Here is a 17,859-nt window from a genome sequence, read left to right on the forward strand (position 1 = left end):
GTTTCAGCGCTGCAGTGTGCTGCCTTATTTGCTTGACTGTATAAGAGTTGGTGACTCTAGGTTCAGCACCTGTTCACACTTAGTCTATGTTTGGATGTGACGGTCAGTTTTTTCAAATGTATTATTTAGCCTTCTGACCGAGCACTCCGCCTCCTTGCCACAGGTGTTTTAATTGCAACAGGTCCATTACCCCTCCAGAGAGAGAGAGAATGTTGTCTAAGAGGTTTTCATAGGTACCCATTCAGATGGAGGCGTTTATTCTCAGCGAGGAAAGGAAAGCGTAGGACCTGGTATAAGAGAGATGCCGTAAAGTGGCTACCAGGTACACATAAAATTGGCCATTTTTATGCGCTAAACGCTCTCATTTTTCATATTTCTAGTGCAGTAATGCAGTTCAATTTTCGTGTTTCATGTTTGCATGTTTCAGCGCTGCAGTGTTCTGCCTTATTTGCTTGATTGAAAATAATTTAAATCATCAGCATAAACCCTATTTAAGGACTCTGCAACATCTGAAACCCTCCCATATGGCCATTTTGTTGCTGTGCTTGTGTAGGTGTTTTGGTGGTACTTGGGCAACATGTGTAACCTCCTGCAATTCACACCAACTCAGCGGGTGTTATTTAATTGGATCTTGTCACGCCTCTTTGGCCAGCCATACCCCGTGATAGTTGATCCGCGAAAGAGGAGAAGAATGTGGGTGCATCCACTTTTGCAGCAACGCCTCAGTAAAAGGCATTTTCACCAGCTATATTCATCTCTGCGGATACATCCGGATAAATTCTTTCAGTACTGTCGCATGACAATACCCACATTTGATATCTTGTTGGAGACAGTACATTCAAGAATTATGTATCAGGATACCAGGATGCAGAAATGCATATCTGCAGAGGAGCGTCTTCTCCTTACCTTACGGTATGTATTCACCATCCTCACATACTGTATGTTGATGATATTTTTTGTACTATTTTGATTTTCATAGCATCTTATTTAAATTATATTAATAAATTTTTTATAAATCATATACAAATATGTATTAAATGGTAAATGTTAGTATCCAGTGTTAATTTAGGAAGGTACACTGGTCTCCTGCCTTTTTTGATCCTCATATTACTTTGGTTTACTAGTTTTTTTTTAAAGCATTGTAACATAGCTCATTTTTAAATTTTAATTTTGCTTTCAGATTCCTGTCAACTGGATTATCTTATGCGGGACTACATCTTGAATTTCTCATAGGGCGGTCCACTATTTCAGGCATTGTGCGTAATACATGTGTTCAAATATGGGACAAACTACATGAACTTGTGATGCCGAAGCCCAAAATGGATGATTGGCTGAAAATAGCCCATGAATTTTCTGACTGTTGTCAATTTCCGCACTGTATTGGAGCACTGTATGGGAACATATCAGGGTGCGTAAGCCGCCAAACTCGGGCACCCAAATCTATAATTATAAGCAATTTTTCTCTGTAGTTCTGTTAGCTGTAGTTGACAGTAACTACAGGTTTATAATTGTAGATATTGGGGCATATGGGCGAACTGGAGACTCTAGAGTCTTCAATGCGTCCATTATGGGTCGGCGGCTACATGAAAACCTGTTGGAACTCCCACCACAACAACTCCCAGGCTCCAATGCTGAAGCAGTCCCATATATACTTGTGGCAGATGAGGCCTTCCAATTGACCAGGCATGTCATGAGGCCTTATCCCCGGCGCAACCTTGACCACCGGTGGCGTGTCTTTAATGTCAGACTTTCCGGGCACGGCGACTGGTGGAGTGCGCCTTTGGCATTATGGCATCCAAATGGCGTGTTCTCCAGTCTGCCATTCAGCTGAGTGAGGCAAATGTCAATGAAGTCATAAAAGCTTGTGGTGTTCTACACAACTTCACAAGAATTCATGAGTGTTCCTCAGCTGACAGTGTTGAAGGCATGTTGGCAAAAAGTGGGTAGGCCTACAACACAAGTCCTTTCTCCGCGGCATCCCCTTCCTGGCATAAAAGTTAGGGATATTTTTACAAATTATTTTGTTTCTCCTCAGGGAGCTACTCCCTGGCAAGATAATGCTGTTTCTTTGTTGTAACTTTTTTCATATATATCTATATATATTTTCTGAAAAAATGCATAAATTACTTAAATTACTTAACTATGTGTGTTTCATTGACTTATGTAACAGATGTTTATCAACCGATTAATTGAGTATGATGTTGTAATTATTTGTCCAACAAACTGAAATTGACTTTTGACTATATTTTTTTATTATAGCAAAATACTTTTTGGGTTTTTAAACACCAAATTAATATCATATGGTTTTTCTTTTTCATAAGACATGTCATAACCTATTTTGTTAGATAAATATAACAAAGTGCTATCACAGCAGAGTCAAACAAAAACATGTTTAGAACCAAAAATAAAAAAGATTCCTCATAAAACAATTCTCATTACAGATTTCTGTAAGTTGGTGGAGGTGATGGCGGAAGCTCTGGGTCCTGGTCTGTTGTGCCAATTGTCCATCATCCTGTGTGTATGATGTGTGTCCCTGCTCAAAATGATGCCCTTGCTCATATTGGCCAGTTGTGTATTGGCTATAATAAGGGTTTTGAGTATGGCCCTCATGAGGTTGAAAATAAGGCCTTGCATCATAACCCCCCAATATGGCCATGTCGTCCAAAACCAGGTTGGGAACAGCCTCCAGCACTGGGTCTGGACAAGTGGCCATATTGGGAAGGTTGATGGTATGATGGCATATGGTAATATCCAACACCGCGGAGACACCATCACGTGTTTCTCAACGCAGTGATCCAGAACACTGCCCCCATCCCTTATGGGAAATATGCAAATTTCTCAACGCAAGCAGTGAATAGCCAGGCCTTTCCCCGGGAAGGAACAACCGCGGGAAGGGCAGCATCCAATAAAGGAAAACATCCAATCATCTGTGCCTTTACAGCCTTTTACTAGGCACTGCTCCTAATAGCCAGATTCCTACTCCACACTGATGAGGGGCAAACACTCCGAAACAGCTGTCTGTGGATGGATACCATGCTTGGCATAGGTGGTTTTCCTGTATTGGATGTTTTCCTTTATTGGATGCTGCCCTTCCCGTGGTTGTTCCTTCCCGGGGAAAGGCCTGGCTATTCACTGCTTGCGTTGAGAAACACGTGATGGTGTCTCCGCAGCTATCCTCCATGCATTGGCATATGGTAATGTGCTGACCTTGGTGGGCTTTGGGTGGGAACAGGTAGAGGTGTAGGCATACGTGGAGGGGGTGCTTCAAATACTTGTTGAGCATGCACCTGTTGAGATGATGGAAGGCGCAGGACGTTACGTGCTGACAGCTGCCACCTCTCAATGAACTCAAATAATTCATAGGGTTCATTTGGTGGGATACATGCATCAATAAGTATTTGAAAACACCCTCTCACACGTATCCTCACCTCACAGGGTATGGGACGGAGGTACCGGGCCAGGCTCCTCGAATAGGCTTCCTCACCATCATCCTGTGCAGCCCTGGCCAAATAATTAAGGACCTCAATGTCCACATTCCTGCGAGTTTCTTGCAGCTCTCTCCTCCTGCGGCCACGGCAGGAAATGACAGCAGGGTGTGGGGATGTCTCCAGTGGAACAGTAGGGCTGCTACTGTTTCCTGGATCATCCTGACTTCCTGGATGTGGTGCTGCTGTGGGTGGTGGTGCAGCTTCTTGGCCAGTTGTTGCCGCATCTTGTGGTGCAACTGAAGATGTTGCAGGAGGAATGTCACTGGAAGGATGTGATGATGGGCCAGCCACCTCTTCTCCTTCCCCAACCGGATCTATCAGGGCCTCCGAGTCTGAGCCGGTCTCCCTCTCAGCGAGGTTTGACTGTGTTCTGTTTGTAAAGTATGAGAATAATTAAAAATTTAAATTTTTCCTTTTATAAAACATATGTGTAATTTTTATTTATGTTTTTACTTACGGTCTCAGATTCATACTGGGATCTAAAAAGGAGAGTTGGTCATAATAAATATATTTCCTTTTTTTTTAAGGCGCTGCTGCCCCACTCCTGGCCCACTGCTGTCTTTCCCTCCTATATTGGTCCCTTATGCTGCGCCATCGTCTCATAACATCTTCCACTGCAATGAAAGAGAAAAAAATAATGTATAAGGCCATTGTGCACAGTGGTACCACAATGTGTCAGTGATATAACAGATTTTAATGTGGCCTAGTAACCTGCATTTCTTAAAAAATATCATCAACATAAATATTGTAAACACAAACAGCACAATACGATATAATGGAAAATACATAGAATTTCAGTCCATAAGGACAGGGTCCTCTCCCCTCTGTAACAGTATATCATTGTAAATTTGTTTAATAAAAATGACATCTGTAAAACTCTGTACGTAACCCCTTTCTCATGCCAGCACCATGTAATTAATGGTGCTATATAAATAAATGAGATTAATATTAACCCCTTTACCCCCAAGGGTGGTTTGCACGTTAATGACCAGGCCAATTTTTCAAATTCTGACCACTGTCCCTTTATGAGGTTATAACTCTGGAACGCTTCAACGGATCCTGGTGATTCTGACAATGTTTTCTCGTAACATATTGTACTTCATGATAGTGGTAAAATTTATTTGATATTACCTGCGTTTATTTGTGAAAAAAATGGAAATTTGGCAAAAATGTTGAAAATTTCGCAATTTTCCAACTTTGAATTTTTATGCAATTAAATCACAGAGATATGTCACACAAAATACTTAATAAGTAACATTTCCCACATGTCTACTTTACATCAGCACAATTTTGGAATGAAATTTTTTTTTGTTAGGGAGTTATAAGAGTTAAAAGTTAACCAGCATAAAAATAAAAAATCATTTTTTCACAAAAATGATCTTTTTGCCCCCAATTTTTTATTTTCCCAAGCGTAAGAAAAGAAATAGGACAATACAACTTTTGGGGTCCAGAGTACACTGATACCCCATATGTGGGGGTAAACCACTGTTTGGGCGCATGGGAGAGATCGGAAGGGAAGGAGCGCCGTTTGACTTTTCAATGCAAAATTGACAGGAATTGAGATGGGACGCCATGTTGCGTTTGGAGAGCCACTGATATGCCTAAACATTGAAACCCCCCACAAGTAACCCTATTTTGGAAAGTAGACCTCCTAAGGAACTCATCTAGATGTGTTGTGAGAGCTTTGAACCCCCAAGTGTTTCACTAGTTTATAACGCAGAGCCGTGAAAATAAAAATTATTTTTTTCCCGCAAAATTTATTTTTTAGCCCCCAGTTTTGTATTTTTCCAAGGGTAACAGTTGAAATTGAACCCCAAAAGTTGCTGTCCAATTTGTCCTGAGTACGCTGATACCCCATATGTGGGGGGAACCACCGTTTGAGCGCATGGCAGAGCTCGGAAGGGAAGGAGCACCATTTGGAATGCAGACTTAGATGGATTGGTCTGCAGGCGTCACATTGCGTTTGCAGAGCCCCTAATGTACCTAAACAGTAGAAACCCCCCAAAAGTGACCCCATATTGGAAACTAGACCCCCAAGGAACTTATCTAGATGTGTTGTGAGAACTTTGAACCCCCAATTGTTTCACTACACTTGATAATGCAGAGCCGTGAAAATAAATCTTTTTTTTCCACAAAAATTATTTTTTAGCCCCGTTTTGTATTTTCCCAAGGATAACAAGAGAAATTGGACCCCAAAAGTTGTCCAATGTGTCCTGAGTACCCTGATATCCCATATGTTGGGGTAAACCCCTGTTTTGGCGCACGGGAGAGCTCGGAAGGGAAGGAGCACTGTTTTACCTTTTCAACGCAGAATTGGCTGGAATTGAGATCGGACACCATGTCGCATTTGGAGAGCCCCTGATGTGCCTAAACAGTGAAAAACCCCCAATTATAACTGAAACCCTAATCCAAACACACCGCTAACCCTAATCCCAACGGTAACCCTAACCACACCCCTAACCCTGACACACCCCTAACCCTAATCCCAACCCAATTCCCAACCGTAAATGTAATCCAAACCCTAACCCTCACTTTAACCCCAACCCTAACTGTAGCCTTAACCCTAGCCCCAATCCTAACCCTAGCCCTAATGGGAAAATGGAAATAAATACATTTTTTTAATTTTTCCCTAACTAAGGGGGTGAAGGGGGGTTTGATTTACTTTTATAGCGTTTTTTTTTGTGGATTTTTATGATTAGCAGCCGTCACACATTAAAAGACACTTTTTATTGCAAAAAATATTTTTTGCATTACCAAATTTTGAGAGCTATAATTTTTCCATATTTTGGTCGACAGTCATGTGCAGTCTTGTTTTTTGCGGGACAAGTTGACGTTTTTATTGGTAACATTTTCAGGCACGTGACATTTTTTGATTGTTTTTTATTCCGATTTTTGGGAGGCAGAATGACCAAAAACCAGCTATTCATGAATTTCTTTGGGGGGCGGCGTTTATACCGTTCCGCGTTTGGTAAAATGGATAAAGCAGTTTTATTCTTTTGGTCAGTACGATTACAGCGAAACCTCATTTATATCATATTTTTATGTTTTGGCGCTTTTATACGATAAAAACTATTTTATAGAAAAAATAATTATTTTTGCATCGCTTTAATCTGAGGACTATAACTTTTTTATTTTTTTGCTGATGATGCTGTTTGGTGGCTCATTTTTTGCGGGACAAGATGTTGTTTTCAGCGGTACCATGGTTATTTATATCCGTCTTTTTGATCGCGTGTTATTCCACTTTTTGTTTGGCGGTATGATAAAAAAGCATTGTTTTTTGCCTCTTTTTTTTTTTTTTACGGTGTTCACTGAAGGAGTTAACTAGTGGGACAGTTTTATAGGTTGGGTCGTTACGGACGCGGCGATACTAAATATGTGTACTTTTATTGTTTGTTTTTTTTAATTTAGATAAAGATATTTTTTTTTAGAATTTTTTTTTACACATGTGAATATTTTTTTTTCACACTATAATATTGCCCCAGGGGGGGCATCATGTTATAGTCTAAGATCGCTGATCTGACACTTTGCTGTGCACTGTGTCAGATCAGCGACCTGACGTGCACTCCTGCAGGCTTACCAGCGCTTGCTCTGAGCAGGCGCTGATAAGCCACCTCCCTGCAGGACCCAGATGCAGCCCCGCGGCCATTTTGGATCCGGGGCCTGCAGGAAGGAGGTAGGAGACCCTCAGAGCAACGTGATCACATGACGTTGCTCCGGGGGTCTCAGGGAAGCACGCAGGGAGCCCCCTCCCTGCGCGATGCTTCCCTATACCGCCGGAACACTGCGATCATGTTTGATCGCAGTGTGCCGGGGGTTAATGTACCGGGGGCGGTCTGTGACCGCTCCTGGCACATAGTGCCGGATGTCAGCTGCGACAGTCAGCTGATACTCAGCCCCGATCCCCCTGTGAGCTCGGCCGATCGCTATGACGTACTATCCTGTCGGTGGGCATACGGGCCCACCCCACCTCGACGGGATAGTACGTCTAATGTCAGAAAGGGGTTAATGAAAATAACAAAAGGCCCAAATTCATGTAGGTAATGCAGTTTGCCATATTATTCATAGAGAAACATGTGTACTTACTTATGTGCCTCTGGACCTCACGTGGCCGCTGCTCATATTCTGGGAAAAGGATCCCACATATGCTCCTCCATGCCGCCTCTTTTCTGGCCCGGTTGGAATAATGGGCATCTCGCTGATCCCATATTTCTGGCCTCTCTTGCACCAGGACCAGCAGCATTTTGACATTAATAATATTGGCCATGATGCAGGAGACTCCGTGGAGGCGTGCGGCAGACTTCCGGGATGTCTGTCTGGCTTTTTCAGCTAATTTGCATGTCTAAGCTTCCTGATTGAGGGCTTGGCACATTTCCTGTCACCTGCTGAACTCTTGCGTATTTTACGCAAGTCACACTGTTGGTCCGTGTGTAATCCGTATTTTTTGCGCACCCAGACTTTCTTTGGCAGACTTTTTGCGCAATACGCTGACAAACGCAGCATGGTGCGATTTTCTACGCCCTTAAAATACGGATGCGTAATATACGCCAAATAGGAGCTGCCCCATAGAGAATCATTGGTCCGTGTGCAATGTGTTGTTTTTGCGCCTCTCATACGTCCGTAAATCTCTCTAGTGTGACGCCGGCCATAGGCTGATGGGAGTAGTATCTCATTAGCCGGAGCATACTGATCGGCGGTAAGCTTTTTACTGTGGGTCACATCTCTGCGGGGTCACTCTGACATCTGACACACAGCGGCGGAAACACTGGCTTTTGTGCTGTGTATGGTGTTCGGCTATATTTGGTGATTTAATCGGTGAATATTGCAAATTTGGCGATCATGATCCAAACCGAATATTGAAATATTCACTCATCTCTACTGGACGCATTCTGATTTTAAAGGGAAGCATGATTTGTCACTCATCTGCTGCACCAAGTTTTATTTGCAGACTATTGCATCTGTTGTCCTCAATGATGCCCCTTTTTTTTTTCTGGCTGTTCTCATCGCTGAGAAATACAAGAATATACTTATCTTGCTATACCATTGGGAAGGCATTGATTGACTCAAAATTTACTTTCAGCAGAGCAGTGACCACAAATATAAAGCCCGTGTCAGTAATAACTTTGGCGACAGAAAAATAATCCTGGAAGTGATTATATGGCCCCCGCAGAGCCCTGATCTCAGCCTTGAGTGTGCGATTTCATGAATAGACAAGTTTTTGCACAAGCCTACCTCCACAGAAGATTTGTGGTTAGTTCTCCAAGATGTTTGGAATGATCTCCCTGCAGTTATTTCAAAAACTCAAGCAAGTGTATCTACTAAAAAATTGATGATTTAATGCTGTACACAAGGAAAAGAGCAGACACAGCAAATATTCATTTAAGTTTTCTATTTTTGTTAATTCACTTTGAATTTTGTTAGTTTATTTAGTTTATTTTTTTTAAGGATTCTAACTTTGCAGCCCTTTTTTCCACATCTGCCTTCATTTGCCTAGTACTGTATATTTCTATTTTTTTTTTTCCTTTTAGCATCATCTCTTCTGTGATTCAAACCGAATACCTTCACTTACCTGGACCAATTCCAATTGTTCCTGAAAAACACATTCAGAATTGTACCCAGCAATTTATTAAAGGATAGTGATTCTAGAAATTACTTATTGTGAATAGTGGATGTGCAGCAGACTTACATTGACTTTTTATAGCACCAGCATTGTGGATGAATTTTTAGGAAATTTCGTTCATACATTGTGAAGGAAATCCAAAGCATTAATTCATCTGCGGTGCTGAACTGAAATTCTCAGAATATTAATTGTCGCTAAGGATTTTTAGTATGAATTTTTTATTTTACACTCCACAGTGGATAAATCCTGTGCAATCTGTCATGTGTCTGGGTTCAAACCCTTGAGCTTGTGCTTGGCTTCTCGCTCTGCCGAGCCACAGCAGATACACCTTTTTTTATGGGTGTTTAGTTTCTGTTATCCTTGCTTCAGTCATTTTACGGTAACGGGTCTTTTCATTTACTCATTTTTCTGCTATCACCGTTCGGGTGCGGCTATATACAGGGCCGGCGTCAGCACATGGGCAAGTGCCAGGGCCCTGAGCAGGCAGAGGGCCCACTCGCCGTCGGGGACACTGGCGCGCTATAGTGCCGGCCCCGAGTGGACAGCCGCCTGCTCCGGCACTTGCGATACTTACCTCTCCCAGTTCCAGCCCTGCAGCGTCTTCCATCCACTGACTGTGACGTTCAGGTCAGAGGGCATGCTGACGTCACCAGTGCGCGCCCTCTGCCTGAGCAGTCGCAGCACAGCGAGCAGGAAGACGCCGACGGTGAGGAGTCCAGAGCAGAGCAAAGTCAAGCAACGAGAGGTTTTTCTTTTTTTTTTTTATATTTTGGAGCAATATATGGGGACCATCAGAAGGGGCCCATATATCGAGCATTATATGGGGCTAATTCTATATGGAGTATCTTATGGGGCCAATAATATAGGAAGCATCTTATGGGGCCAATTCTATAGGGAGCATTATATGGGGCCAATTTAATATGGAGCAGTATATGGGGCCAATAATATATGAAGCATCTTATGGGACTAATTATATATGGAGCATTTTATATGGCCAATTATATATGGAGCATTATATGGGGCCCATTATACATGGAGCATCTTATGGGGCCAATTATTTTTGGAGCACTATATGGGACCCATTCTGTAAGGAGTATTATATGGGACCCATTTTGTATGGAGTATCATATGGGGCCCATTCTGTATGGAGCAATATATGGGACTCAATACACTGCATGGGGCCGATCATATACTGTATGGAGCATTATATGAGGCCTATTATATATGGAGCAATAGATGGGGCCCATCATATACTGTATGGAGAATTATATGTGGCTCACTATGCTGTATGGAGCATTATATGGGGTCAATTCCGTATGGAGCAATATATGCGGCTCATTCTGTATGGAGCACTCTGTGGTGCCCATTATACTGTATGGAACATTATATGAGGCTCATTATTCTGTATTGAGCATAATATTGGGCTCATTATTCTGTTTGGAGCAATATGGGGCTCATTATTCTGTATAGAGGACAATGTGGTGCCAATTATACTGTATGGAGCAATATATGGGGCCATTATACTGTATGGGGCTCGTTATTCTGTTTGGAGCAATATATGGGGTTCATTATTCGGTATAGAGGACTATACTGTCCGGTTTCTGAGCTAATGTAGAATGCACAATAGATATCACTCATGTAATGTAAGAAGTGAAATCTTTGGCATTGTACTATACCTATATTTCTCTGCCGTATCCGTGCATTATGAATTGTGGTATGTGTTAAAGGGGCCCACCGGGACTCTTTCGCCCAGGGCCCATGAAAACCTGGAGCCGGCCCTGGCTATATATACTTTCCCTCTGCTGGTATGTCTTGCTGGTGATAGTCTCATTGGGATGTCTAGCCATACAGCTGTAGTTTAAGCCAGTCATTGAAAGAGCAGCTAGGGTTTAACTCTGCTGTTTATGTTCTTTACCCTGCACCTATCTTCTGTTTCTTTTTAGGAAGTAGGCGGCATATTCTCTAACAGTACGTACTTAATCCTTTATTTTGTATTTCGATGTTTGTATTACTCACTCTGGGATCTCTTTCTATTTCAGCATACTTTCTCTTCTGTAGGTAATTTGCACTCTGCTCTGCCTTCTGCTTGCTTAGGAGCAATGTGAAGCGCTTGACGGCCTTTCAGGCAGCATAGGTCTGAGTTTCCATTGTCTAGTCTGAGGTTAGGGCCATCTCATGCAGGAACCATTAGGGACTACGGGTCAGGATCTCTAGTCTGTCCCGGAACCGTCAGGATCACTTATTATTATAACACAATATTTGTGTATGAATGGAAAAATTCACCTCCAGAAGCATTTCTTCACGAAAAGAATACCTCCATACATATAGAGTTAGTCTCATTTCTTTTTTCCTATACAAATTGAGTAAAAGAAACAACTACATTGGAAGCATGCTGGTGTATGGCAGTTACTCTTTGAAATCAAACTGAAGATATAAATTAGACTCTAAAATTTAATTTTCTTTGCAATGGTGGAACTGCACACCACACAGCTATTTTTTCAAAGAGAAAAAGACAATGATGCAAAAGTCCAAGATATACTTTTCAATACTAACAGGTCTTTATTAGGTAGTAAAATATGCAGGTAGGGGGAACAGGAAAAAATACATACATGAAGAGCAAGTGTGCATGGGGTGCGCAATATAGGAGCTACTGCATATGTGTATAACAATGACTAAAAAAGATAATATGTCATAGTAGTCTATATTACAAGCAAAACCCAGCAGTTTAGATCAAGTGGTATGGTGTCAGAAGTCCATATGGATGTCTTTTTTTTACAAAAAATGTTTCAAATCTGTCAGCAGTCCAGCTCAGTTCTGACAGCTCTCGCTTTGCTCCTATCCTTCCTTCTCTTTGTTAGCCTCAGGAAAGGGGTTGTACACCGTGTCCAGACGGGAGAAACTTCAGTCCCATTGAGGGCAGGGGAAAAAGGCTGTTTACACAGAGAAAAGCACCAGGAGGAAATAAGCACAAGACAGATGCTGTGTTGGTACATGAAAGCAAGTAAAGACAGCAACACCTATACACCCAGAGCTCGCATCCACTATGTATCACTGTGAGCTGCACTGCCACAAAACAAAAATCTAGTACTTGGATCAAGCTGTACACTGGATATCATGGGTCCTGAAATTGAAGAAACCTGGTGCAATTTTATTAACTAAAAATTCACTGCCATCTAAAAATTGTTTTCACAGCAAAGGTGCATTGAAATTAGAATTGGTCAAAAATCTTATGTTTATGGGGTTTTCAAACTCTTAAAAGGGAATGTCGGCTAGTATTTACTACCCCATCTGAGAGCAGCATCATTTTGGGGCAGAGAGCCTGATTCCAGTGATGTATCACTTACTGGGTTGCTTGGTGTAGTTTTCATGGTATCTGTTTTCTTTGCTGTAGATGTAACACTGCTGTGTCTACTGAGTTGTGTATAACCCCCTTCCCCACCCCTAGCCCTGATTGGCAGCTTTATCATATATTTTCAGCTGCCAATGAGATGGGGGCGGGGTTATACAGATTAGCTGGACTTTGCCATGCCCAGGAGTCAGAGACCGGCGTATACGACACTGTTAGCATGCGCAAATGGGGTTTTACTTATCCTTCTACGGCCATAGATACATGGGTGTACACTGTGGTTCTTGCTAACTTTAGCGTTTCTACCGCTAGGGTGATGCAACTGATTACGGCACCATTATGGCCACTTGTGTTATTGGTTATCTTACACTATATGATTTGTTCATGAGAATGCCACTATCGGCCTCTTTTGGCTGCTCCCGTCTATATGCACCAATGATGCATTGGTAGATGTGTTGTTATACCTTAACATACACACCCTTTTGTTTACATCTAACCATGTGGCACGGCATTATCAGTAGGCGATTAATCATAATGAAAATTACACTATCTTCATACTGAAAGGACAATTCTAGGCTACTACTCTCCTTCTTTAAATAGTATGCCATGACTTGTGAGTTTTCGGCCCGGCACAAACAACCACGTGGGTACTCGTCTGACTCTATCAAGCAGTTGCCAAATAAGACCTCCCCAACCTTTCTCATTGGTTGGGGGATTATTTAAATAGTGATGATGCTCCCCATCCAGATATGCTCCCCAGGAAGAAGCACTAGCGAAACGCGCGTCGGGGTTCAGGAGAGGCAGAGTGCAGCTTAGCAGTGACCCATTACTCTTGGCATTCACAGGTAGCCCAGCATGTTTGTACTACAGTTGGGTCTTGCATACTATGTCTCCTGGTAGCCTGTGTTGTTTTGGTACATTCCTCTTGTCAAGGCTGACAGTGTATCATGGGATTTCCCCCTTGCAACAATCATTTATTTTCACATAGATGTCCTGAATGTATCTCGATCTGTATTTATTTTAAACAGCCATTGTGTGTGAATTGCTTTTCATCTTTATACACGAATGGAGACATCATGTCTCCAAACATTTTTCATACCTTTTGAGATTGAATACTTAATTCATTTTGGTGATTTTTGATGATTGCATTTCCACACACTAAGGTAACAATTACACTGCAGCTCTACACCTGCCAATATTAAGATTTAATATACTGACTCACAGGTTATTGTAGCAATAATTCCGTAGTCTCTGCAGTTATATTAATTTAACATTGGACACTAAAGCTGTCTCTCCTGTGTTGTGGTTTGAGGCACCTTTTTATCATTTTCATGTTTCTTATCTTTGTGTATTATTTTAATCTTTATTAATAAAAATGTGTATGTTTTCTCAGATTAGCTGGACTGAATAGCACATGGCATCTAGTATACAGTGATAATCTCCTGCTGATAAAACACAGATGGTATTGAAACTACAGCACAGAGCCCAGTAAATTACATATGCCTGAAATAAGGCTCTGTGCACTTACTTTATGCTGCCCTCGGATTAAATAGCAAAAATATGCTGACAGATTCCCTTTAACCCCCTGGCCTTTTTGTTATCCTGGAGGTAAGTCACTTCCAGAGCTTTCCTGTAGGCTCTTTCAACTCTCTTCTCATTGAAAATACATTGCTCACCTAAGCCAAACATTCATGTGTGCGGATAACTCAGGAGAGACAAATGTTATTCGTCTGACAGCTATTAAGATTTTTTTTGGGTATGTGCACACGTTGTGGATTTTGCTGCGGATCCGCCGCAGATTCGCAGCAGTTTTCCCTGCGTTTACAGCACCATGTAAACCTATGGAAAATAAAATCCGCAGTGCACATGCTGCGGAAAAAAACACGCAGAAACGTAGCGTTGCTTATTCTGGAGCATGTCAATTCTTTGTGTGGATTCCACAGCAGTTTACACCTGCTCTATAATAGGAATCCAAGAAAAAAACCGCAGGTGAATCACAGAGATATGTCACACAAAATAGTTAATAACATTTCTCACGTCTCCTTTGCACAGCACAATTTTTAAACATGTTTTTTTTTTTTTGTTATGTTTAAACTTGATCAGCAATTTCTCATTTTTTCAACAAAATTTACAAAACCATTTTTTTAGGCACCACATTACATTTTACAAGTGACTTTGTGGGTCCTATATGAAAGAAAATACCCAAAACTGACGATTCAAAACACTGTACCCCTCAAGAAACTCAAAACCACATTCAAGAAGTTTATCAACTCTTCAGGTGCTACACAGGAATTTTTGTAACGTGGAAGGAAAAAAAGTGCTATTTGACTTTTTGAACGCAAAATTTGCTGGAATCATTACCAGATGCCATATCCAGTTTGGAGAACTCTTGATGTGCCTAAACAGTGGACACCCCCAACAAGTAACTCCATTTTGGAAACTAGACCCATCAAGGAATTTATCTAGATGTGTGGTGAGTACCTTGATGCCTAGGTGCTTCACAAAAGTTTATCATATTGAGCTGTGAAATAACATTTTTGTGGGAATTTTTTTTTTTTATTTTGAAATTTTATTATGAAATTGCACCATACAATTTGTTGCGCAATTTCACCTGAGCACGCCGATTCCCCATATTTGGAGGAAAACTACTGTTTGGGCACACGGCAGGGCTGGGAAAGGACCACCGTTTGACTTTTTGGACTAAAATTTGGCTGGAATCATTAGTGTATGCCAAGTTATGTTTGGAGAGCCCCCCGATGTGCCCAACGAGTGGAAACCGCCCCACGAGTGACCCAATTTTGGAAACTAGACCCCCCAAGGAATTTATATAGATAAGTGATGAGCATCTTGAACCCAGAGGTGCTTCCCAGAATTTTACATTGAGCCATGAAAATGCAAAACTTTTCTTACAATGATGTTGTTTTAGCCCCAAATTATTTTCATTTTCACAAAAGTAGCAGAATATGGACCCCATATGTGGAGGGGAAACCACTGTTTGCATGCATGGACTTAGAAAAGGAGTGACATTTTGGAACACAGATTTTGATGGAATAGTCTTGAATCATATTTTTTATTTTCACGACTCTACAATATAAAACTTTAGTGAAACACTTGGGGGTTCAAAGTGCTCACCACATATCTAGATAAGTTCCTTGGGGAGTCTAGTTTCCAAAATGTCACTTGTGGGGGGTTTCCACTGTTTAGGCACATCAGGTACAAGTTAAACTGCGCTCCTTCCCTTCCAAACGCTGCTATGCGCATAAACAGTGGTTTTTCCCCATATATTGGGTATAGACATGTTCAGGAGAAATTGTGTTATAAATTATGGGGTTCATTTTTTCCTGTTACCCTTGTGAAAATAAAAAAATAGTCTAAAGTTACATTTTAGTGAAAATAGGTAAAATGTTAAGCTTCTTGAACCACACCTTGGCTTTTCTCAAAGCACTGTACGGCTGGAGGAGTTGATCAGCGAGATCAACACCTATGTTTTTGTTGTACCCCAGTACACCGTCCGGTTTGTTGACCTGTGCAGAAGTACCTCGTACAGTACCGAGGGCGCTGCCATCACCGTGTACGGTGGTCAAGAAAAAGACATCTTATTTTCCTTGACCACCAGCAGGTGGTTGCTGCATTGGGCTCTACTGTCACCCCTTCTGAGCATCTGCCTAATTAGCGTTTTCGGAAGGCCTCTGATTTTTGAGGACAGTACTGCAGGCTACAGAACCTAGCACAGAGAGGGTTTTGAAGAGTAGGATGCTGGTATAAAAGTTATCCACGAAGAGGTGATAACCTTTATGCAGCAGAGGGTGCACCAAATGCCACACATTTTTCCCACTCACTCCCAGGACAGGGAGGCATTCAGGGGGTTCAATCTCGGTGTCCTTCCCTTCATAAACTCTAAACCCATGGGTGTACCCTGAGGTATCCTCTCACAGCTTATAGTTTAATTTACATAACTGGCCCTTTTACTGGGCAGGTACTGACGGAATTTGAGCGTTCCCTTGAAATGAATTAGGGACTCATCCACATAGATGTCCCTTTGGGGCAAGTACACTTCAGCAAACGTTTTGTCAAAGTGTTCGATGACCGGCCGAACTTTGAACAGACGGTCAAAGTTGGGGTCCTGTCGGGGAGGACAACATGCGTTATCGTTATAATGTAGGAATTTGTGGATGGCCTCAAAACGTGTCCGGGCTGTGACCATTCGAAACCCTGGAGTGTTGTATAAAATATCAACACACCAATATTGCAGAAGTTCTGGCTTCTTCAGGATCCCCATGTGAAGGACCAGGGCCCAAAACTGCATGATTTCAACTGCGTCTACAGGAGACCAGTTAGAAAATGATGAATTGGGGTTTTATGCCAAAAATTGATGAGCATACAAATTAGTTTGGCCCACCATGAGGTTAACAAAATCAGGAATCAGTGGCTCATAATTTTCAGGGGGAGAGGTCCATATGGGGTCCGTAATGGGGTGTGCTGCTTGATCTTCTGTCCTGGAACTTTTGCATGGTGGTTCAGCAGCACCTGAGGAAGAGGATGAATCTGAAAAATAAAGAAATATGGGATCCTCTCCCTTGCTATATTTTGGGAGGAAAGGGAAGACATTTTTTTCATGAATGTTATGATTGTGTCAGTACTTTACTGTTTGTTAGAGAGAAAAGTTTGTGAGAGATAGTGCTTGATATAAACTTATTTGTCTCAAAAGATAAAGCTAAAGGAAAAAAAACTGCAACCAGGGAGAAAATAAAAGTATAAAACAGCGGGCACGAGATCTGATGAGTGAACTGCGTCACTAATCAAAGCTTGGCGGCTGCTGGATGTGCCATGGAGGTAGCGAAGTAGAAATGTGTCTAAAACAGCAGACACGAGCTCTGATGAGTGAACTGCGTCACTTATCAAAGTTTGGCGGCTGCTAGATGTGTGCACGGGGTTGACGCAAAAGGGGGGTGATTGGGGTGGAAGAGGAGAGATCAGGCAGGGATCAAAATACTTACACTTGTTGCCTCTCTTCTGTTTTATCTTTTTTCTTCAGCAGGGATTGTGGTGTCACAGGCTGCTGTGGCACCACAAGGCACAGCACAGCAGCAGATCCTGTAGCGTGACCGCTCTGCAGAAATCCTCAGCTGTGAGGACCTGCAGCACCGTTACAGAGCGGTCATACCGCTGCTATGCTGTCATTGGAGCGATTGATGACATTGATCCCACCAATCAGAGCCGGCCCTGGTGATGCTGGCGTTGCCAAGCAACAGCCTAGGATCGGAGCTCCGATCCTAGGCAGAGCACAGACAGGTCACACTGCGGCTGAGCCCTGTGATTGGCGCGTTTGATGTAATCATCAATCGTGCCAATCAGCGGGTCCAAAACATGCCTGGCATTGCTAGGCACCAGCCTAGAATCGGTGCTCT

At 42.2% G+C, this 17,859-nt stretch overlaps 1 protein-coding gene across 1 annotated transcript in view; it reads right to left on the minus strand.

Moving 5' to 3' along the window:
• LOC143782897 (uncharacterized) overlaps window positions 1–17,608 on the minus strand; it is a 28,041-nt gene extending 10,433 nt beyond the window's left edge. The window contains exon 1 of the mRNA XM_077270863.1: window positions 14,933–17,608. The gene's annotated coding sequence lies outside the window, so the exon portion shown is untranslated. The remainder of the gene's footprint in view (window positions 1–14,932) is intronic.
• Between the last annotated feature and the right edge of the window lie 251 nt (window positions 17,609–17,859).

The sequence above is a fragment of the Ranitomeya variabilis genome, chromosome 6 (genome assembly GCF_051348905.1).
Source record: "Ranitomeya variabilis isolate aRanVar5 chromosome 6, aRanVar5.hap1, whole genome shotgun sequence".
Taxonomy (NCBI): domain Eukaryota; kingdom Metazoa; phylum Chordata; class Amphibia; order Anura; family Dendrobatidae; genus Ranitomeya; species Ranitomeya variabilis.